The 6,423-nt window shown below is 34.6% G+C and overlaps 1 long non-coding RNA gene across 1 annotated transcript in view; it reads right to left on the reverse strand.

Annotated features, from left to right (window-relative positions):
* The window catches only part of LOC110264254, a 19,930-nt gene continuing 16,600 nt past the window's right edge, over nucleotides 3,094-6,423 (reverse strand). The window contains exon 3 of the long non-coding RNA XR_002350056.1: nucleotides 3,094-3,309. This is a non-coding gene — a long non-coding RNA (uncharacterized LOC110264254). The remainder of the gene's footprint in view (nucleotides 3,310-6,423) is intronic.

Genomic DNA, 6,423 nt, shown 5'->3' on the forward strand with positions numbered 1-6,423 from the left:
AACTTTTAATATTTCTACTTTAACCACCCTAACTTTCAGAAATTACCAAATAACTCCCAAACACCATAAATTTTACTTCCTTGCCCTTTTCAAGATCTAAGGCCTGTTCTTCCATGTTCTTCATCACACTCAAAGTGTTCTTCATATTCTTCGCAAATTCTTCAGATTCTTTCTCTGTTTTTACCCATTTTTCAATCTTTTCAGCAACCGATTTTTACCATAGTTCAAAATAAATTTCCAGCCACTAAAACCCCATCTTTTCTTCATGATTTTAACAATAATTGAACCCCAATTTAGAGCCTAGGGTTTCGTTTTTACAGCAGCCATGAAGAACATAAGTTCAAAGTTGAATATCATCAAATTTCATCAAATTTTCACCAAAATTTCAACAAGAATCACTCATATAAACCATCAATTTCAAGCACAGCCAAACCATATCATAATCATATAACTCAAAAACAAATCAATCAAGATTAATTTTGTCAAACCCTACCTGGTTTTGTTGCTCCAAATTCGGTTATACTTTCAGGTGGTCCTTAAGCAATTTTTACTCCTAAATCACATCAAGAACAACTTTAAATTCAAAAACCCTCAACTGACCAAATCGCACTCATCACGTTAGGAAGGCATTTCTTGCCCCTCATGTCAAGTTAAGCATGATTCCTAAGGAAGAACATCAAGAAAACACATGTTTAAGCATGTTTCCTTGAAACCAAAGCAAAAGGGAGATGGTGTAGCCAACTCACCTTAATTCCAGACATGATAAGTCATATGATCATGTAGAGAAAGAAGAGTGGATCATTTTGGTCCAATTAGAATTTTGATTTGAGTTTTAGTTCAGCAGAAATCAAACTTTGAAGATTTGGAACTAAGAACTTTTCTTTCTTTTTCTTTCTTGGAAATTTTGTCCACAAAGTGAAAATGAACCAGCCTTGGGGTTTTTGGGGTGTAGGGTGAGTTGTGATTGGTTGGTTTGGAGGTGGATTAAAATAATATTAAAATATCTCAGGTGTATAACTACTAAAACTAGATGTATCGGAACACTAGCATAAATGACACTAGTAACATATTTATTATGAGAATAGAACATGTACGAAGAGGCCTTAGCATTGCTAAAGTCATCAGAGAGTGCTGGTGCTAAGCTGCACTAATAAACTATGAACCCGGTTAAACCAATTTTCTGTTTTTAACTAAAATTGACCAGGTAACCTTATAATATCATTCAAGACGCTTCAAATACTCATATAATGATGATATTATACTATTATATCTCTTTTATCTTGAATCGAGTCCGGTTCATCAAACTGAGACTATTTACAAAAACCAGAATCAAAACTCCTAACCAATACAGTTCAAAAACTAGGTTTTTCGCGATTGCATTGTTGAGCTGGCCGCAAAAGAGGTTCTAGCTTAAAGATGACATAATGACAATGAGGCTTGAGATGCTTGATGATACATCAGAGGTGTTCTCTTTATTGATCTTCCGGAGAAATCCGTACTTTCAGAAAAGATCTCACGTACTCGAAAATCAGGGTTGTTACAATTGCTCATATGGATGTGGCTCCCTTCTCAAGAATTCATCTTTCCCATAATATTAGCCATCATTAAATTTTTCATCACCTACAACATAGTCATAACCATATCCAAAACCACAAGGATGAGAATTCATATGGAAAAGAGGAAATCAAAACAAAAATCTCAAAATGGCAAAGAAAAAGTAAACTCCTAATTACTAACAAGTCCTAGAAATAACCAAAAAGCTAAATATTCACAATATGAACATATTCACAATAGCCAATAACATAACACCATTGCAATTCCCTGGCAACGGCGCCAAAATTTGATTTGGGATTTTATGTCGGTAAAGAATTTTCACAAAAAATGGTTACGTTGCAAGTATAGTTCTAAACCAACAATGAATCCTCACATCGAAATTTAATATGGTTGTCACTAGTTCAACCCCAATGAAATATCTGAGTGTATTAATCCCGGGTCGTTCTCCCTAGGAATTGCAATGAAGTGCTCAATTATTGGCTATGAAGGAATATTTTGGGGTTTTTGAAATAAGGAACAAGGAATGTAAATTGCAAAAGAGATAAACTAACAACTAAGAAGGCTCTTGGCAAGGAATGAGAACTAGAAGTCATATCCTTATTATCCTCATCAATTGTGACAAGAATTGTTTATTGCTCCACTTAGTCAACCTCTAACTATGAAGGTAAGTCAAGTGGATATCAACTTCAGTACACAAGTCCTAGTTAAATCATAGTGAAAGACTAGCTTTAGTGGCATTCAAGTCAACTAGCAACTTCCAATTACTAATCAACAAAAGAGTTTGATAACTCAAGAGTCTCCCATTACTCAACTCAAGCCAAGAGGAAAAAATCTACTCTAAAATCCAACCAAGCATTTTATCAAACACTTGGAAGGCATAAAAGGAAAGTATAATAAAACAAGAAATATAAAATTTAACACTACCAAATGTAAGAAAATAACAATAACAAAGTAATTAAACAATAAAGGAACATAAAACACGAAATTGCATTAAAGAAAATCAAAATCAACAAGGTGCTCATAGACATGAAAGTAGTAAAATAGAAGAAATTAACAAGAAGAACTAAGAGAGCAAATGTAACATCCCGCGTTTTTGGAAACCTAAATATGAATAAATTGTGAGTTTATCTTATTAAGTTTAAACTTTATAATTTTAGAAATTATTTTAATAGAACTAATTAAATAGATTCGGAGATAGTTTTATTTTGAATCAATTAATATTCTTAAGTAATTTTATTATAATGGAATATTTTGTACAATTTTAGTAATTGAAAAATAAGAAAGAATTGTAAGTATTGAGTTTAAACTATATTTTATAAAAATGTGATTAATATGCTTATTTTATAATTTAAATTAAAAATAATCAATTCAACTTAGCAATATGTTGATAAATAATGTTCTTAAATATTTTTAAGAGAGTATATTTAGTTTTAAAATTACTCTACCTTTCAATTTTATCAAAATATCTATTCATATCTATCTATATTCTTTTATAAAATCTTAATTTCAAACCCTAATTCCCAAATTAATTGGGAAACCCTAACCCTAGCTTCCCTCACCACACAGCCACAGCCTTACCCTTCCTTAACGTAACAAACACACACACGCGCAGAGAGGAGATCGGAGGAAGAGATAGCGCCGGCGGAAGGGAAGAAGAGCATCGCCGGCCCGGTACCACCGTCGCCGTCGCATCCTGCCATCACTGTCACCACGAAGTTGCCGAATTGAGCTGAGGAAGAGAAAGATCGAAACGGGCTTCGAAGGAGAATATCGCGCAAGAAGGAAGAGGGAGAGTCGTCGCGGGCTGGCCGTAGGGGGAGCCGCTGCTGCGAGCACGCGTCGTCTGCACCGTTGCACCCTGGCCGTCTCACTGTCGCTGTTCGCGGAGGAAGAGAAGGCAAGCGCGCCCGAGGAGAGCGAGAGGGGAAGACCGTGACGGGATACTTTGCCACCGTCGTGTATCGCGAACAGAGGAGGAAGGAGAAGTCTTCTGTCATCAACGCCACGTCTCTTCACCACCGCCGCCGCCGCCGGAATCTCTGGTTGCCGCCATGATTAATGGTGAGTCAGTTAAACCCTAGCCATGAGAACTACCATCTCTGAACCTTTATTGCTCTGTAAATACCCTGTATCTGCCTCTGATGTCCTTGGTTATATGATGTTTGCTGGAGTTTGTCCCAATTGGAGCCACTGGCGAAGGTGTTGCCGCTGCCGGAAGCCAACGCCGGGCTGTTGCTGGTTCTGATTCTATTATCTTGGTACTAGTCTAATCTTTTCTTTGGGACTTGTCCATTTGCACGCTCTGTTTTGGCATTGTTATAGCTGTTATATTCTTGTTTTAATTCAATTTTAGTTTTTACTTTGTCGTCAATTCCCAGGGCTATTTTCTGCCCTTGACTACATTAGATTCAAATTCTTGTTCTGCTGCAACCATCATCATTGCCGCGAAATTAAAGCTGTTGCTGTTCCAGTTGACGCGGTGTCCTTGATTGCATTAGGATTGTTGTCACTGCTGTAAATTAGAAACGAAACGGGGGCAGTTGTGTTCAAATTCTGCAATTGCGACATCGATGTAGGGGGTTTAAAACGATTTTAATTTAAGAATGCCTACAAGGTTTATTGAATAACTGCAAATAGATTTAATAGCTGTGAGTAATTGATTAATTATATGAATGTTGAATTGTGGCTGAAATTATGGTTGGAATGATTGAGATTTTGATTGGGACTTTGGTTGAATTCGTTGATTTTTGTGAAATTGAATTATGAATTGTTTGATGAGAGATTATTGTGATTTCTGTACTTTGATGGATCAAATTGAAATTGTTGCTGTTGAGTTGGTTTACTGTAACGGACTTAGTTAGTGATTAATTGAAATTGGGTTTAAGGAATAATTGGAAGACTGAATCTTGAAATACTGAACTAATTGCTGAAAATCTGATTTTTGAAACTAAGACAACTTTGGAAGTGAATCAGTTATTCAATAATGATCGAAATGATATGAGAGTAAAGGCTGAGTAAACTATGATAAAAGTTGTTATTGGAATTCAATTTTGAGAAGTTTGAATTGACGATAGAACTAGTTATGATTTTTCAGAGTTAAAATGTAAAACTTGATTTTCTGCATTGCTTTCAAACGAAGCTGGAAACTTTGAAAATCTATAACTAATTCTATGATGATCGGAATTGCGTGGGACCAAGTCTGGATTTAGCTTGGGGATATAGGAAGCTGGACTGGTGAATTTGATACTTTTTCATTAAGTTTATGATTTATGGTGAATTTTCGAATTATGGATGTCAAATCTGGTTTTTCTGCAGAATGTTTAACACAGCAGCAACTTGTTTACTTTATTGGAAATTCTTCAGTTTGAATTTTGAAATGGAACCAATATTAAATGAAACTCTGGTCCTAATACTTTAATTTCATAAAAATTTAGAATTTTTAGAGTTGTGGTTTCAAATATTTAGATTTTTAAAGTAAGATGTATTATGCAGTAAAAATCAGGTTTTGTTTTCTAAGTCAGTCACTTTGAGACTTTATAATTTTTAATTCTGGAATGATATTGAGATGAAACCAATTGGAGGTGAAAGTTGAGTATGTTTAGTATATATGATTCAAATTTCAGGGTTTTCCATGTTTTAATAAGTGAGTTATGGGACTTGGAAGAGGTTGTGTTCAATGATTTGTAAAACAGAATTCCTGCAGAAAATTACCTAACTTCCAAGCTACGTAACTCCTTTATTAAAAATGGTATGACCCTGGGACTAATTGAGAAAGAAATTTGAATAAGTTATGTTTAACCATATTAATTTTCAAGGTGGTTGGATTTAATTTGGATTTTATATGAAATTTCGAAGGTTGTATGCTGCTGCTGTCTTCTGGTTTTAAAACACTGCAGAACAATCACGATTTTGCTTATATTCCCGAAGCTAGAGTCAGTGAAAAATTATGATTTTTGATTTAATAGAAAGCTTAATCTGAGATGGTCGTATGGATATAAAGTTTGCGTGATTCTGAATTCATTTGTAATTTTAAAAACAAAATGGAAATCAGGTTGCCAGGTTGTGTTGGCAATTATTTTGGATATGGAATTTAAGAAATAGATTTTCTATACTATTATCAAATGTTTTTGAGAATATATATTGTTGTGGCAACTGCTGAAAGAGGCTGATGAAATGTTAAGAAAGAAGGAACCCGTAAGGGTGGCTAAGTCTTATTTTTAAAGGAGATTATGTCCAAATTTTTATAAAAGTATAAGGACTTAATCAAAATCAATATTTAAGGCTTATTTAATGATAATAACTTTAATGATTCTTTTAAGAAAAGAATATTTGGTATACGAGATTGTTGACAAGGGCGTGGGTCTTGTCCCGCTTGCGTACTTGCAATTATGAAAGAAAAAGGAAAGAGTAAAGTACTTATTGTATGATTATCTGTTGCTTGAGGCAACCCAAGAGATATTTGTTTATTTGTTTGTTGCTTGAAGCAACCCAAGAGATGTTTGTTTGTTGCTTGAGGCAACGTAAGAGATATTGTTTGCTTATTTGTTGCTTAAATGCAACCCAAGAGATAATATTTATTTATCTGTTGCTTAAAGCAACCCAATGTTGCTTGACAAGAGATGTTTGTTTGTTGCTTGAGGCAACGTAAGAGATATTGTTTGCTTATTTGTTGCTTAAATGCAACCCAAGAGATAAGAGATAATCTGTTCCCAATTTCCTGCGAGTAGAAAGCAGAGGCTGTCTCAATAGAGCTGCTAATAATTATATGCGCATTTATTTGAACGGAAAATTATAAATTATATATCATGAACTCATGACCGGATAAATGTCGGGAATGTAGGTGCTAACCGACACATGAGCTCATGGCCT

This window comes from Arachis ipaensis, chromosome B07, assembly GCF_000816755.2.
Source record: "Arachis ipaensis cultivar K30076 chromosome B07, Araip1.1, whole genome shotgun sequence".
Taxonomy (NCBI): domain Eukaryota; kingdom Viridiplantae; phylum Streptophyta; class Magnoliopsida; order Fabales; family Fabaceae; genus Arachis; species Arachis ipaensis.